Raw genomic sequence first — 19,465 nt, forward strand, 5'->3', positions numbered from 1 at the left:
GCATTCTGGAGTTTGTTCCTGATCTGCAATCCTAAGTACGTATAGGCCTGACCTTCCGCGATATGGTCAATAACTTCTCCCCCAAGTTAACTGAGTGATCCTCCCTCTTCTACTTTGCCACGTTTCAAATGAAGAATGTTACATTTGTCGAGTCCAAAGGACATGCCTATATCATTAGAAAAAGGACTCGACAAGCAGAAAAGTGGTAAGTTTTAGCCTCTTCAAGGATAATTTTCTTAACTAGTAGTTGATCCTTACAACCACAACATCCCTTCCTAGCGCCTTTCTGCTCCATGTAAATAATGTCATTATTATTATTATTATTATTATTATTACTTACAATGCTGTGTTGTATTATGTCACATATACGATGTTCACATCAGAGTATAGATATGAACCATGGATGTAAATAAATAAATATATTAACATATACTAGTATATCCTTGCCCAGGGCTCTAGATTTCCTTTAATCACCTTCGGCATTTTAGTTCAAAACGAGCAAGTAATTGACAACAATACCTCGCGAGTCTGTGTCATGTACCATGAATTGTAAAGATCAATTAGCGACGGAGCTTGGTGCACATTCAACGGCTTCAGAGAACACCTTCCACGTGTATGACGCAAAGATGACTCACACATAATAAATACAGTTCTCTTTTTTCAAATACTCTCTCCAAAAGAATGTTTTGTCAAAGTATAAATGTATGAGGGCACTGTAGGTTTGAGAAAGTAGGGTGTGTTCTGTTGACTGGAAGAGAGAGAGAGAGAGAGGGAGAGAGAGAGAGAGAGAGAGAGAGAGAGAGAGAGAGTTGCATTGGGTTTAACGCCGCTTATAACAGTATTCCAGTTATATCGCGGCGTGTCAGCTTAATGTGGGAGGAAAGCCCGAAGTGATGCAGGTCTCAGACGTTTACCACTTCGGTGAAACCCACGAACACGGGTATGGTGCTGACAAACCTAGAAACATAATCGGGGCGAACCGAGATTCGAACCCACAATCATAGGTTTCTGGCGTGCCCAAGGGACGCAACTCTGCACAGCGTATCGCGGCGCCTTCGACGACTGGGCCACCCGTGCCCCTGGGAGAGAGAGAGAGAGGAAGAAAGAGAGAGACAGACAGACACACAAAGAGAAAGAGAGACCCAATGACAGCAACCTAACAACCTGACCCACCCTTGTATGGCGAGGGAGATGTGGCAGGGGATCGGGCATCTGAACCCTGCGGATGGAGATGACAGAAAACAAGTCCCTTTTGATTTTGCAAAGTGCGTAAAGAACGTCTTGGTAGTCTAAATAAGAATGTAAATATATGATATACGCATGTTTTTTCTCGGAAGTGATTCCTGAAAGGTATTGCCGATGAGGGTTAAATAAAAACAAATGAAAAGAAACTAACGTACTCATTGAATGGTTTCTTTAAATTGCAAGTAAATGAATGAATTAATCTGGTTTTAACGCCGCCTTAAACAATATTTCAGTTAGATCAGCGTATTAGCTTAATATGGGAGGACAGACTGACGTTATGAACGTCTTGGACATTTACCCCTTTGGTGAAATCCAAGAGCAAACTAAGAAACATAACCAGGACAGAACTATTGTATTCGAACCCGTGTGATAACTAAAGCAGTTGGTTCCATTTCGTTTCAAACACTTAGTCAAACTGAGACTCCACTTAATCATGGATTTTAAACGAAGACCTTCTTGATTACAATCATAAAAACTACTTCAAATTAAATATACGTATACATTATTAATCGCATGATAATACAATACAGCATGTAGTTTAATCATTCATCTATGAAATATGTTTATGACATTAAAACGTGTGTGTCACACCCAAATGACATAAGTATGCAGATTTTTTTCTGATAACTGAGAACGGGACATTTTATAACCTTTACCCATGAACCTGTTTTTAAAGAAGATGGATTCCTTTGATGTGATGTTAGAAACACTATTTTAATACTTCAAAGAGGTGTTGATGAAGTGTTACCAATGTGTTTCCAAATGGTTATTAACGGCTAAAGGTTGATGGCATACAAATTCAAATTGGCTCACACAAATAAGAATGAAACAATTGTTCAACAACTAAAATTATGCAGATGACTGATCACAAAAAATACCATCTATTTAAGGCTCGGTTGGTGTGGCTGGATTGAATCTTGTTGTGTATATAAAAAGTCTCCTGGTGAAACATGACGTGAAACACGTACGGTGTGAACGAAAGTGATCATTTTAGCACTGGTGTGGACATCGGACCCCAGCACAATGTAACGTAAACGATCAATGTTGGAACTCCTTTATAAAGAGTCACTCTGTATGAGCGGCCACCGAGCACGAGACCCGTGAAGATCCGGGGTAGAATAGGTCTTCAGCAACCCATGCTTGTCGTAAAGGGCGACTATGCTTGTCGTAAGAGGCGACTAACGGGATCGGATGGTCAGACTCGCTGATTTGGTTGATGCATGTCATAGATCCCAATATCGTAGATCGATGCTCATGATGTCAATCACTGGATTGTCTGGTCCAGACTCGATTATTTACAGACCGACGTCATATAGCTGGAACATTGCTGAGTGCGGCGTTAAACAACAACCAACCAACGAACCAACCCAGCACGACCCACTCAGAATCAAAATCAATATTTATATATTTCATATACCTTGCCTCTCATTCTGCTTTAAATGGCTAATGGTAAATCATATTCACCATAGTTATGTTAAATAACAAAAGGAAAGTCCAAATGTGCAGTTTTAAAAGAAATTTGAGTATCTCAAGAATACCTTTTTTTCCAAATAAGCACCGGATGAGGGGCAAGACGTAGCCCAGAAGCATCGCTACAAACAATAGAGAAGTTGTTTATCAATCAAAGGTTTCATGTATTCACTTCCAACACCCTAATGGGGGTACGGGTGGCCCAGTCATCTAAGGCGCCGCGATTCGTGTGAAGAGTTGCGTCCTTTGAGCACGTCCGAAACCTATGATTGTGGGTTCGAATTCCGTTTCCCCCCGATTATGTTTCCAGGTTTGTCAGCAGAATACCCGTGCTCGTGGGTTTCACCGAAGTGGTAAACGTCTGAGACCTGCATCACTTCGGGCTTTCCTCCCACATTAAGCTGACACGCCGTGATATAACTGGAATAATGTTAAAAGCGGCGTTAAACCCAACTCACTCACTCCAACATCCTGATGCCTATCAAAGCCTCCAATGATACACTTTAAGCCTTCATAGGAAAATAATGGGATTTGATATGCCAATATACTATGCTTTAATATACTACGATAAGTAAAGTTCCTTTTACTTTTGAGTGCTAGTCATATACATAGTTGCTGTGACTTGCTGTGCTGTCTTTTTTTGGTAGCGCGGTGTACGCAGCAAAAGTTCATATATCCACTTTGAATGTGCTCATCCATTGAAATATCACTTAATGAACTTAGGTGGTGTGACTCACGTCCTTTGCATAGTATATATCGTGTTGACAATGCATTTTTATAGCTTTGTCAAAATGACTTGCATAAGGTATTATGTGCCCTGTGAATTACGTTGGACAGGATTTTAAAGTGACCTGGCTTCATTATAATACCGTCAACTTCTTAATTCACCGGCACTTTAACAGTATTCCAGTTGTATCACGGCGTCTCAGCTTCATATGGTTGGGAGATCCGCAGAGATGCCGGCCTCAGACGTTTAACACTTTGGTGAAAACCACGAGTACGACCATGTTGCTGACAAACAAAGCATCGTAAACAGAGCGAATCGGATTCAAACGTTCGAACATTGTATGAGTCTAGCATGCACAAAGGGCACATCGCAGACCAGCAAAGTGCGGCGCCTTAGACGACTGGGTCACCCATGCCCCTTTTATTTAAGTTAAACACCTTGCAACAATGTAATGTATTTGGCATATTCTTTTTTGTGTCGTGTAACATAAAACTAACAACACACATGACAAGGCAATTTCTGGTGAACAGACCCTACACTGTCACGCTAAATGATATATTGCGAGAACAGTGGTTTTGAGCTACTAACATGAACCCTGATTCAGCGGCCCTTTAAGTTTGTTAGTCAAGGCCATGTATATGTATATAGATAGTCACTATAGAAGACCGCCTCCTAGGTTTAGTGGTAGAGCGTCCGCCCAAAGAGCGGCAGGTCCTGGGTTCGATCCCCGACCGATCCGAGGTGGTACTTGTTGTTACTCTCTCTGGCGCTCGGCGTTAAGGGGCAAAAACCAGGACTGGTCGGCTCGGAGTCAGTATATTGTGTCTGAGTGAGGTATTCATGTAAAACTGCGGCATGGTATCTCAGGGGGCTACCACTATAAATCGGCATCCGGAATAACACAGGCAGCAGCCACGTTGGACGCAACGTTAAATCCCATTTCACCTCACCTCACGTACAATAGAAAACAAACTTTTGCTGTCATGTTCTGCAGTACAATTAAGAATAATCCGCAGATATTCCGTAAGTTGCGAAACATTCGCGAATAAGCCTCTGAAAACAAATGGATTATTAATGGGTCTAATTATGAGTTTTATGGGAGTTCTGGTATCACAGCGTCAAGGCGTAACGAGCCATGGCTTTACGCTCTAATTAAATCAGGCTAGATATAAATATATGATGCTACAGTGTTAAGGGATTGCAAGGTAATGTTTTATAAATAAGCACTGGTTTGTAAATCATTCCGGCCATGTGGAGCAAGATGAAACGGGTCTCAATTCCTGTGTTTCATGGCAACATACAAGAATAGGAAAGTTGGAAAGCTGCTTTCATGGCATGCGTGGACAGAGCTAATGTCACTAATGAGTATAAGCTGTTACAACTACAGCAAGGCTTCTAATCTCATTTCAAGGCAAGGTCACAATGCTGCAGCTTGATGATGAAGCATTGATGAAGTTTTAGAACCGTTTGAGAAAAAGTATGGTAGTGAAAGAAGGCAGATATTGCTTTAATAATGGAGTAAGTTTATAACTTCAGGCCCATTCTTCCTGGAAACGCCAAGGACTTGGAGAATTATGCCCAACATTTACACAAGACTGTATTCAATCCTAGAGAAACTGCTAAAAATGAGGAATTGAGTGACGGATGTCTGTACTCCCAATTGTTGCGGAAAATGACCGGGTGAATGACGACAGATTACCAAAGAGGGCTGTGTGAACTCCAACGTCAGGAATCAGTTGAAACATTAAGAGAAATGGTTTCTAAAAGAATCCGAATTTCAAACCGTAGCATATAAGGTAAAACTAGATATCATTGAAAGGCCCAAAGATGGGGAACATACGTCCAAATCAAAAGTGACGATCTTTCTTTGGTAGGCAACGGGTACAACTCTGTCACGAGAAGGTTCATCAGATAGGAAACTGTAAAAGCTTCAAAGCTTTAGATATCCAGAATCGATGGGTCAAAGCAAAAGATTTGAAGTTTTGCTTTCGGTGTTTAGGAATCCGTCATGTTGGGAAATTATGTTCCACAAATGTGTCATGTGGTATTGAAGTATGTCGGTCGACACACAATAGATTACTACATGACAATGATGGTGCAAGATGTTTTGTTGATGTCTTTTTCAGGAACTTTTCTGATGTATCCTTTTTTCAGACACTGTGATATCACGTCCCCATATGCTGTCTGAATTGTGACATCTTTTGATAACTTTTTCTCAGTTTGTTTCAGACGATTGAAAGCACTATCATAATAACTTTCAGGAAGCTTTGACTTATCCTCCCATGGAACACCAACATTGTACCTCTCTGAATCATGGGTAAGTGATTCTTTTACAGCATCCACAGCCAGTCCCTCATTTCTTGTCATAAATGGCTTGTACCCTTAAATTGTATCACCTTCCCAGAACCTATCTACGAATGCCTCAAGCTCTATCTCATTGCTTGTTGTGTTTGAATCATGAGCAAAGAATAAGATAGAGCTTGAGGCATCATTTAATGTGCTATAAACCGAATGAGACTGTACCCAAAGTTTGGTTTCATACAAACTACTAAAACAACCATATTAACATTGGAGTCTTCTTATCTGCTTTTATCTTCTTTATATCATTTTGGAAATGGTTTTGTCGTTTTCCGTGACATGTTTTGAATTTCTTCTATTATGCCAGTATTTCAGTTATCCTGTCATGTTATATCGCATTCTCGTTTTTTACGTTAACTTTATGAATAACAAGTCCTCAAGAATAATCTTACTTACAAACTGACTATGTACAGCATAAGGCTGACGTCACCAATATCCTTGCATAAGATGCGTGATGGTTCGAGATTTGTTGCGCAACATGTAGGCATTTACTGAAGGATTTGTGTCAATTTCATTACACCGAGTGAATTGGGGTCACTGAAAGACGACAATGCAAACTGAGCTGAATCTCGTGTCCAAGGACTTTTTGTTAATTAAACGTTGATACCATTATTTGTAAACTTATCAGAACAACAAAACACCCTACCTTTTTGACGCTGCCTATGGATTGTAATGCGATATGTACATCAACTGCCCTTCGTGCTTCCAAGCAGTTTCCTTCAACTTGAAATACCCTTTAAACTATTTTTGTGGTCAAGTGTGACAACACAATGTTTATAAGTGATGACTTGCTTACCTGAATTATTATACGGTTTGCTTATTTTGCTGTTTGTGGTACCTTGAAGTTTGTTCAAATGACAGATGACCCAGGAGCACATAACATAGAATTGTTTCCATATGGACAATTCTGGACAGGGTTGGACTGAACCTACAAGAATTTGAAACCAGGGTCAAACAGGAAAAAGTAAACAATGTGTCAATGATACCACAGACATGTGGTGGCATATGAAGTATGATTTAGGTGTGAAACCTTGTCATGTACATAGCAATCTGATATGGACGTTGCAATTGGTAGGTTAATTTTATATTGAACCGAGTCGTTTGTATTACATAACACATTTATGTGTCTGTATTCATAGGAACAGATAAATAATTGTTGTGGTTTTCGTTCGAAATTATACACCACTTCCAAGTAATGCTTCTGATAACGCGGGTGGACAATGGAGTAGGGGACATGCCGTAATTGAATACATTATCTTGTCATGATTGGTTATGGTCGGAATCGTACAATGGACTCTCATTTTGGCATTTATTTCTTATGATTTGGATTGGGTTTGGTCACCTATACTTGACGTCCCATGAGTGCAATATGAAACATGTAATCTGGTGTATACATGTATACAAGATGATATATAACGCGGCGTATATTCTTATCCCGCTACGGTGGGAAACTCTGCTGAAGGGAATTGGCTACTTGACCATTATTAAACGATATCAGATCATAGATATCCCTAAAGCTTTAACTAAGTTTCTTGGTCAAATTCCGTTTTGACCCATCATATGCATAAAAAGCAGATCAGCAAGGAGGTTCAAGTTCAAGAGGTTTTATTGTGCTTAAGGCCCCCGGCCCATAAACAAAACAAAGTACAAAGAGATCATATCCGTGAGTACAACACAGCTATAGGGATGCGCTGCATACAATACATATGTGGAGACAATGTTACAAAGTGGGTGTACACAATGACTTCACGATACTATAAGATTCTTGCGCCGAGAAAGTGCATGATGAACAAAAAGTGCTAACCTCAGAATTGCTTCATTAGATTTCAACAGAGATTTACATGAATACAAATTTGATAAACGCAGGTATTTCTGTGGAATATATGCTTCCCTTAAATCAGTATAAACAGTACAAACAAGCAGTATATGAAGTTCATCCTCTATACAAGTTTGAGAGAAAGGACATAATCTCATTGACTTCGGTATTGGACGATGTCGTCCAATGTTAACCATTATTTCAGACAATCCGAGACGAAACCAATGTAATGCGCAGAGATTTGCATGTTATAACAATTAAATACAATTCAGGTTCAATCAATGATTTCAAAGATCTATACATGATATATCTTGAATCCTCCAATCCTGCTGAAACATATCTAGTGACTTTCTATGAAATAATCTTAAAAATCATGTTTATTACCGACACCTTGATACAACCACACATAACCGAAACCGTGATAAAATAGCATATAATGAATATTTGATACCAATGTTGTGTACCCATGGTTGTCCAGTAGAATTGTGTATGCTTTTCTAGGCAGGCGGTCTTCGTGCATTTCTAAATTTTAAACCAGTATTTTAAACAACGAATATATGCATTAATGTACATCGGATATCTTCCACATTCGCCATAAACCATACAGTTTGGAGTGTTTATTCCTGTCTTCAAAAACTTTTGACATGCATATAAATGTATTTTCTCTTTTGGTTCATAATTTTTAAAACCCCAAAGTTCTGAGCCGTATAAAAGGATATACTGTATTTGGGCATCAAATAGCTTAAAATAAACTTAAGGTGAAACAGGTTCTAATTTAGATACAGTGGTAAGTAACATGGCCATTGCTTTCTTGGCCCTTACAGCTAAATTGTGGACAGTTTTTCCTAAATTCAAAGTCTTAGTAAATAAAATACCCAGATGTTTATAATCATCTGCAAGACTAACTGGGGTATTTTTGTAAAACCAGTTTTCGGACTTAGCGAGTTGACCACCTCTCCTAAACACAACCACATTTGTTTTATCCATGTTTACTGTAAGTTTCCATTCATCTGTAAACTTGTCTAAAGTATATATTCAGCTGGTTTTGAAGCCCTATCTGATACAAGTATAACATCATCAGCAAACAATGGCATGAATAACTTTAAACTATCTGGGTACAGCTGAACACCGTGTTTCCCCTGTCTGACACTATCGTATGTTAACTTGTTAATCAAAAGTGAGAACAGCATAGGACTTAATAAGCAGCCTTGTTTCAAACCAAGAGGACAATCGAAAACGTCTGTTAACTGACCATCAAACCGTACACATGCTCTAACATATGTAGCATTTTACAATTCATGCCTCTATTTTTCAAACAAAGCTATAATTTATGTCGTTTAACAGAATCAAACGCTTTCTCAAAGTCAACGAATGCTCAATAAAGCTTCTTCTTACGCCTTAATAGATTTTTCTGAACAAGTGTAAACATGTGGTCAGTAGTAGAATGATCAGCTTGCGTTTCCGGAATTTTGTCTCTCATACTTGCCCAAAGCGTAAGTCTCTTGTTTAAAATACAGGTAAAGACTTTACTCAGTGTATTATTCAGGGTGATTCCTCTATAGTTATCTGGATTATTAGGATCACCCTTTTTGTGTAGAGGTACAATTATAGCTTTCGACCACATATTAGGGAAACGGCTACATGAATATATCTTATTAAAATATTTCGCCAAAAACGGCAGTATTACTTCCTTAGAACATTTAAGCATTTCAACAAGAAGATTATCTAGTCCAGGGGGACTTAATTTCCATTCTTCAGAGAATACATTGGTATTCGCATCAAGAATACATCGATCTATATCAGTATAATGCTCATAATAACTTACATATATATGGTTAAGTTCTCAAACATATCAGCAGTATGGAAGACATCTTTGAAATGAGTTAACCATTCGGTGGGATTAATTTTACAAATACGTATATTCACCATTAGTGTCACCCTCCATTCGATCGTTCACAATACAGAAGTCAAATACATCACATAAGCTTAACAGCGTGCGGTCGAATCTGTTCATACTGGTACCCTGTGAAGTTCTATCCTCAAATGGCGGGGTGGTATCCTCGGGAAAAGGGTCACCTCTATTCTGTATGCTGTCTTGGTTAAAGTCTCTGTAGTTATTCTCATTACCACAACGAGCGTTCATGTCTCCACACAACACAACATGACAATCTGATACATCGGGTAATAAATCAGACAAAAACAGCTCAAGCTGGTCTATAGCACACGTTGGTTACTTATTATCATAATAAGTAGATCCTTGTGGAGGAATATATACATAAACTAGAACAATGTCAAAATCAATTTCAAGAATATGTTTTGATAGCCTGAGACAAACAACATTGTCGAAATTGGTTTGCATGACGGTGCAAACACCATCAATAGCTTGCCTAATACAGACACAAACACCACCACAACAACTACCGTATTTAGATCTTTGGATGGCAGCTGAATAAAAACTTACATATCCAGGTAACCACCTATTTGGTTTCAACTAGACATACAATGTCAAATGCTTGTAAATGATTTAGAAATTTAGGTGCGCACAATTTGTGTTTATGGGAGTGGCCTACTTTCTCCTAAATGTCGAATCCCCAAATGTCACATGTATATTATCTATAATCTTAATCTTTGTCATATTGTCCTTAACTTTTGAAGATATAATAATACCTATGGCCACCATGTTTAGGGACAAAAAAACTTTTTTTGTGTGTTCGTAAGTTCGTCGTGTGAGATAGATTTGTACAAAGTTGGAACATCAACTGTTCTGATATACATTAACCTGTTTTTTCTGAAACTGTAAAACAATCAAGCCAATCCTTGAAAAGGCATATGGTTTTAATTTCACTTGTCGCAAATAATTATTTATATAATCTAAAACTTCAACGCTAGAATAACCTGTATCGATTTTCAGACGAATCAGATTCCACTGAACGTAAATGAAGAAGGCCCTTCCTTCATTGTGTTAAAAATTACGGTTAATCATGAAAAAGAGATTTGGTGGTACATCTGTATTGATTTTCATGGATATATGGAATCAGGTACACAAGAGGATTGGTTTTACAGTCAAGGCAAAGTTGATAGAACAACTACAAACTTGAATGTTGCTCTGTCCCAGGGACATTCTGAAGAACGTTGATCTGTCCAGGCATATTCTACGGACGGTTCTCCTGTCCCAGGGATACTCTACAGAAGGTCCCTCTGCCCCAGGGATATTCTATGGATGGTTCTCCTGTCCCAGAGATATTCTATTGAAAGTGTTCCTGTCCCAGGGGTATTCTGTGGACGGTTTTTCTGTCTCAGGAATATTCTGTAGAAAGTTTTCCTGTCCCAGGGATATTCTACAAAATGTTCCCCTCAATTCCGTAGAAAATCTCTCGATCACAAGGGAAATAAGGCCCTCGGATTTGCCCCTCTCCCTCATGTTTACACTGTTGCGTGTCGACTTCCAAATTGAAACAATAAGTTAGCCCAGAAATATATACGCAAAAGAATTCAGTGTGACACCAACAAATAACGAAAAACGTTGTACAATTAACTATTGTATTACAAATTACTGCAAAGTAATTTCAATGCCAGTACACAATAGAGTGCCTCGTACAATAGCAGTGGCATTAGCAGTGATTAGAGTCAGTGATGATGATAGTAACCTAGCACCAACAGTGGTCAAGTGGGGTTGACTTTGCGCTGTGAAAAAGGAACACTAATACATGCTGACTAAAACATGAGTGAGGGAGTTTCGACAATAATTCAATTATATCACTGCATGTCAGCTTGACATGAGAAGAAGCCCGATGTGTAGCAGGTCTTGGATGTTAATCACTTTGGTGAAAGCCACAGACATATGGTGCTGATAAACCTAGAAACATGATCCGGGTGAAACGAGATTCGTACTCACGAAAGATTTCTGGCACATGGACGCAACTCTGCACTGCGAATTGCGGCGACTTAAACGAATGGACCTGGAGTCTTCTGTAGATTATGTTTAACACGAATGGAGAATGAAGAGTAAATTAATGCAAGAGTCGTTCAAATGTCAGAAAGCGATTTGTGTACATAAGAATTTCATAATTCTGCTTCCCCATCCACCGAGAGCATGTGAACATGTTCCAGATATAGACAATGTTGTGAACCATTCTTGTGATGATTATGGGTAGAGAGGCTCTGTTAATTCTGCCAAAACGGAAATATTCTTGCTGCCTGATCAATGTCAACCCATTACAGATGGTAATCAAAAGAACGGAAATGCAGATCACGATATGGGACCAATGTGAAATACATGATTGGGCAGTCTTGCCCATGTACACAAGGTTAAAGAGGTTGAGAACTGTTTTTACCACATTGATGATAAGTGAAAACGTCAATCATTGATCCTGCAACTACTTTGTGATTTGGAACTATTTTACACACTTTATAATGAAAATGTTATATAATAATAATCCTTGAAGTATATTACCAATGTCATAAATAAGACAGAAGCAAACTTGAACATTTCTATAGAAGCAGTGTAGCAGCTACTGCAAACATAGTGGTAAACACCAAAGATTCAACTGACGCTGCTTTGCTATGGAGCAACTGGTAGCCCCTCGTGTAGTTGCCGTTGTTCTGGTTGCATGCACAAGATCCAAGAGCAGCCACAAATTTGGCCGAGATGAACACATAGATTCGACCACGGTCCTTTTCCGTCCAGGCGGGATGTCGATATAGGTCTCCCCTGTCCAGAGGACTCCGGCGTCATACTTGCGGAGGTTGGGTGTGTAGAAGATGGTGATACCTGAAACGTCCGTCCAGACAGATTGACGTTCTGAAAACTCCCCTGTTGAAAAAATCAAGTGCACCGGATAAAGAACAATTACAGTCATTACTTACTAAAATAGGATCAATAATCCTAGCCGGATGTGTCGTGTTGCTTTATGCCTAACACTGCGTATATTCATATTGAAAAGATCTTCATTCAGGACACCAGCAAAGACGATCAAGTGCAGTTTTTATCATGTGCTCCAGAACAATCCAATATGCAGGAGGGGTTTGAGTGCGCGATGGGTGACACAGAGTAGAAATCTTTGCTGTGATGAATTAGCATGAAACCACATTGATTCAGAATTAATTACTCCCAAGTCTGTTCAATGCTTGATGCTAAGTGAATTAGAGAAATATACAATTAAGCCACCTCCAAGACAATCTCTGTGCCCTCCCAAGGCGAAGATCGGCTGACTGAACGTTGGCGACTAGTTGAGATTCAGTGAAGCATTATACAACGAAATCACAGATCTCATCGTAGACTTTCGTCAATTTATGTCGGATACCTCTTTAATTCAAGAGCAATATGCTTACATCGTTAGTCATAAGCATATTGGTTTGGACCGGGATTTGAATGCAAATCACCAGCAATGAGTAACAGAAGAAGAGCGATTCATTTCATGCTTACACACAGGTCATATCGCATGTCATGACAAAAGTGTAATATGTAAATTGTGAAATGAATTTTGCAATGGATATATACTTATATACTGGATATATACTGGTAAACGCTTGACGCTTAAGGTAGGTCATACATCTTCCATACAATTATCCAATCGTTGCCCTGTACATCCCCAATTTGGGGAGAATAATGTACCAGGTGAGGGCAACGATGAATATGACTTATCGAAAGTTAAGCGCACTGTAGAGGCATGATAATAATGAGTGAGCGAGTGAGTATGGTTTTACGCCGCTTTTAGCAATGTGCCAGCAATATTACGGCGGGGTACACCAGAAATGGGCTTCACACATTGTACCCATGTCGGGAATCGAACCCGTGGTGTATGAACAAGTACATTGTAAAATAGAAAAGATGCAGAAAAAGCTGGGTCTTGTTCAAAATTAACAAAAGAAATATGATACATAGGCGTTTAGTGTACAACATGATACTGACGACAAGTAAGGTCTGTTGTCACAAACTGAGAAGAGACGTGCATGCACGTGTGTTTATCAGTGTGTGTGTCAGTGTGTGTGCGTCTGTGTGCGTGTGTATTTGGCTGCTTGTACTACTCCGGACTGATGCCAATTTTATAGTACTAGCTCACTGAGATACATGCCGCACTTTTAACATGAATACCCCACACAGACACAGTATACTGACTCCAAGCCGACCAGTCCCTGTTTTAGATACTTAATGCCGAGCGCCTGACATGGTAACAACAAGTACCATAGTTTAACGTATTTTGGTATGACGCGGCCGGGGATCGAACCACGGACCTTCCGCTCTCCGGGCGGACGCTATATCACTACATCATGTTAGGAAGAAACAGGTAGCTTTAAAATAATATGATCGTCACATTCTGAATATAATGATGCCATTGGTAAATTACTTAAAAGGTACGGCTCATGAGGTCACAACACATTTATGAATTTATCGCATCATCAATATCTGCAAGACAGTTGATCCTAAATCGCCTTCCTCCTTGTTCGCATGGAGATATCCTACCATTTTCAACAGATATAAGTTCACAATTTTGTATCTATGAAGCTAAGTAAAACTGTGTATAATTTCACTCCATTTATGTTGAACTAACAATTCCAGCAAGGTTTCAAAAAATAAAATGAAGCAAAACTACGGAAACGATTACGACGTTTTATGTTAATATTTCTCATTACAATCATTAATATCACATGTTAATGTGTGGATAATTAGAAGAAAGAACTGCCATGGTATACACTGTTTTATAAATGACATTAAGGTCGCATCCATGCTGATACAACTCAATCACAACACATATGAAATTCTATCAATTATCCAGTATGCCATTCGAGGGATTGTTGCCATTATGATCAAGTTCAGCTCCTCTCCGATTTTTTACAAGCAATTTGCCATCTCACTTGTGCAAGGCCATTGTCCATGCATTGTAAAAGCATCATAAGAAAATGTCACATTGAAGTTGAATGAGATCATACATACCTGACCATCATGACGATACAGACTGACTTTCAATGTGATGAGTGCTATATATGGTCGATCCACGTAGATGCAAATGGTCTGACAAGAGCTGATGTGACACAGCAACGAGGCAATACGGTCTGTATGTAATGTCAATGCATGGAAGAACCTGTTTTACCTTGCCCGCCTCCCCAGTGCGCGAAAAATGTTATTATGAAGTAATGACGGCCAATTTATAACAAGGTAATGCTGGTATATAGGGTGATGAGGTGAGTGCTAGCCCACTTAGATACCATGCCGCAATTTAACATGGATACCCCAGGCATTCCTTGTTTTATCGCCTTAATGGCAGGAAAACAAGTGCCATATTTTAACGTATTTAGTATGACGCGGCGGGGGTTTGAACTACCGACCGTCCGCTTTCCGGCACATGTTCTTATCACTAGACCACGGGCTTTTATTAGGAACGTCCTTAAGGCAGGATTAGTGAAAATAATCAGTCAATATTTGTGGAACAAAAGAACCGTCACTTAAATGTTAAGAATTCAAATCATGTTATATATTTTTGAATTGATTTGGTTCGCATTTGGATTAACACAATGCATTTACAAAAAGTGAGTGTGTGAGTTTAAAGTCGCATATATAATTAATATCTAAGCGACAAAAACAAAGTATACATTCGTAAAATGATCTTAATATTGACAGTAAGTTAGGTAATTAGATATCGGTGTTTGAAAATACCTTCAACTTCTTTTGTTGTTTAACGCTACACTACCTGGTACATGACGGCTAGACAGGTGCAACAATATAATCAAAAGTACGGGACATTTCATCAATAGCTGGCTTTGATTGCTACCAGGAATACCTTGGACTTCTTGTGTATTATCACAATGGTTGAACGTTCTGTCCTCAAGCAGGGAGAACATAACAGTTTACACTCTATTAATTAATAATCATATCTTTATGAAATATAAATTTGTTTGAAATCAGATGAGTGAATATTTCACATTATCTCTTAGAATATTGATCAGATTCAAAGTGGTATTGACTGGGAGTATATGCATGCACGCATCACTGCCACTGTGTAATATGGTACTACACATCAAGAACGCTGTAACAAAATCATTGTGATGGAAGAGCCATACAAGACATACATTTTTATACATTTCTTTTGGTGTGTCATTTGTCATTAATTCTATTATTTTTTATCAAACGTTTAATTGATAACACATATTGTCATGGCTATAACTAATTTCAAATCGACGCTATTATAATCCTCATAAACTGCTTGAAGTAACTTGTACCTTCTTGTCGATGTCCTTGTTTTTTTGGTTTGGTTCAGCTGCAGTGATTTACAGAGTGTGCCTAGGAGTTGTGGATGACACATAAAATTGACGAGGCGGAACGTTCAAAGCTGTTTTGAAGCTATACAGTTACATGAAAGACGCTGGCAGATATGTCAGTGCATAAGTACTACTTCGTGTTACAATGAATGCCTCACGTTCTGACATACATCAGTGCTCATGTAGTTGATATCTTGCATTGTCATGCAATGGGCTAAACACAACCTTGCATCGTGCTAATGCACAACCTTACTTTGTGTAGGCTACGCTCAACTTACTTTGTTTATATTTACCTCTTGGGTTTTACTTTTGTTGTTTTTACTTTAAAAAACAAACGTTTTGTGTACAAGTAACACAATGTAACACAAGTTTTGACCTTGAATTCCTTCTTGTATTTTCTCAAACAAATTCGTTACGGTACACGGTCTTACTACAGATTATTAACGACTGAAGTAGACAGCAAGACATGATGACGATCCGGCCCCATATTGTGATTCATTTGTGCTCATTGCTTCTGTTAGGGCTTGGGTAACAGTGTAGTGATTCTCTAAAAGGTTTAGATTGCGGGGAGCGAAGTTGAAAACTAGGTCAGCAGGGAACTAAGTGTAGGCTGTTTGGTTTTTTCATTTGAGTTTGAATGAAAAGAAACAATTGAAATAGTTCGTTTGTAAAATTAAGATTGCCAATTGTGTTATATCATGAATAAGGATTAAAAACTACCTTAATCATAAAAATCAATGCCAGAGAATAATTATTTTCAATTTTCTGCCGAAACAGATTCCATAGGGCTCTATAGGAAAATAGTGAAAAAAACATATAAACTGATCACTTAAGTGAATTCACTATTAAATTGTATTATATTTGGTCGTCTCGTTGGAAGATATAAAACTTTGACAAAAATAAGAACATACCAGAATATGGTTTGCAATAATGGACCTAATGTATCACACCTGATAACTGAAATGATACTGTGCATGGTTTACACACGTAATGTTCAAAAGTTGCATGCCGATCTAAGAGGCCCAACTCAATCTCCGGCTCAAATTACTGGGCCGAGGCTGAGACCATCCTACAGCTCAGAGCACTCCATCCTCGTTGGAACAATTAACTCTCCGGGCTCAAATCACTCCCTTAACTATTTTAAATGCCCGTGTTTGATTGTATGTTTTGGTATGTTTGTGTATAACTTTATAAATTTATTGGCGGTGTATTTGGTTGGTGACGTGGGGTGTGCGTTGCTTGAATGTCACATATGCCCACTCCGATGTTGTTACGTCGCCTTCTCAGGCATATGCACCCTGAACCGCCCTGTACTTGTGGGCGGTTCTTCGTGGATCCGTATCGCTACATATTTATTTGACCACTCTTTACAACGGTACGAAAAAACGATAGTTTTATATCAGAAATATCTCAACTTGGACTGAGGAAACCTATTTGATAGTGATCCATAGACACATGCTTATGATACAGTGGGAATTGAACAATGGATTCTGAATTTAGCAGAAATTTCTTATAACGGAAACGGTTTTGTCGCTTATAAGAAATATAATATGGATACACAAAGATGTTTCTACGCATTTTATTATATTCATGTCACGAAGTTTGTCATAATGCTGATATGATTATTATGATTAGAAAAAAATAAGGTGGAATCAAAGTGACTTTTAACCTTACCATTTGAGAGATTTGAAACGTTTTACAGTAAAGCATCCTTTCAGAATTGTAAGTGATCATTGATGTCTAATGTTAAATTAACAGTAATATATTTATAATATGATTTCGTGTACACGTGCGCAGGGGTAGCCTGGTGGTTGAAGCGTACAATGTGTGAAGCCCGTTTCTGGTGTCCCCCGCCGTGATATTGCTGGAATATTGCTAGAAGCGGCGTAAAGCAAACTCACTCACTCACTGGTGCACACTTACCTACTTTACACAAACAATAATGTATGTTGACAACGATCAACCACTACCATCATAGGATTTTATATGACTCATAGTGTCATTATGTCAGTTAGTCATTGAGCAAATAAGTTTTAGCAGTAGGATATTACACTTGAGTGAGCAGATATGTAGGTCGCTGTGCATTCGGTAACGCTGGGGACTTGAGTTGTTTACCATCGTACAATGAATGGATGCGACACATGTTAGTGGACAAACATAATGGAACGATCGACCTCGCTCCAAGGCTGACAGTCAACAACATTCTGTACTTGCCTGGTATACATGTCGCTCAAAGCGTATCCGAAACATACTGTAGGACCTCTTAATACGTAATTATGACAGGCTACGTACTTTCGTGTTGTTTGTGTTGGTCATACGTACTGTACGGTTTAATGTATTATGTCGTCCTTGGGCGTGCCAGAACCTTTGATCGTGGGTTCGAATCGCTGTTCTCCCCGATTCTGTTTCTAGGCTTATCACAACACCTATTCTCGTGGGGTTTCTCTGAAGTGGTATAGGTTAAAGACATACATGCATCACTTTGGGCTTTCCTTCCACATCAAGCCGACACGCCTTGAAATAACTTGAACACTGTTCAAACTTGAAGTTGAACTTCACTCCCTCAAACAAATAATTATCAACGTAGATAATTGTAATTTCTCGATTTACTTTACAATAACAACGTCATATGCAAATTGCAACAGAGTCAACAAAAACGTTATGAAATCAAGTCTATTCCCATCGTCTATGAATCGTTGCAATACAAACAAACAAAAGCCGTGTGTGAAGGAAATAAATCATTACTCGTTTCATCATAATGCTAACAGGAAATTGCACAGCCGCCAATGTAAGTATATAATGCACAAATCAGTTTGTTGAAGTACACTACAAAAAGCCCCATGAATATCCGGATAAGAATTGACCTCCATCAATCCATGCTTTGTTTATTTTTTATTTTTGTGTTTAACGCCGCACTCAGCAATATTCCAGCCATATGACGACGGTCTGTAAATAATCGAGTCTGGACCAGACAATCCAGTGATTGACGTCATTGGAATCGATCCACGCAATTGGGATCGATGACATGCATCAACCAAGTCAGCGAGCCTGACCACCCGATCCCGTTAGTCGCCTCTTGCGACAAATATAGTCGTCTTTTACAGCAAGCATGGGTTGCTGAAGACCTATTCTACCCCGGATCTTCGCGGGTCTCAATCTATGCATTAGGAATGGAACTCACAAATACAAAGAGGATATTTCATGTATCCAGTGAAATATCTCCTTTCCCCCATCACGAGATGAGAGAAACATGATATTTCAAGAGACACATGGGATATCCTATTTAAAATTTACTTATATACTTACTGTTCGGGTTGTTAACTGCCGGAAAATTAAATTATTTCATTACAAATGTAAAATATTGAAACGTAAATTCTTCCCACCTAAAACGCAGGGACGTTTTACCACCCTATGTAATAACGACTTAAAAAGTAGCTCTGTGTTTGCAAAATCTTAAGAATTAGTAACAAAACTAACCAAAATTATTTAGGGTCACAAAAATTCGTTGTTATACATTTGGATATGATAATATACAAATACATGTATTAACTTAATCTACGATGGTATATTCTTAACTGAAATAATGTGAACAA

This window comes from Haliotis cracherodii, unplaced genomic scaffold (assembly GCF_022045235.1).
Source record: "Haliotis cracherodii isolate W230 unplaced genomic scaffold, xgHalCrac1.p SCAF_13, whole genome shotgun sequence".
Lineage (NCBI taxonomy): Eukaryota > Metazoa > Mollusca > Gastropoda > Lepetellida > Haliotidae > Haliotis > Haliotis cracherodii.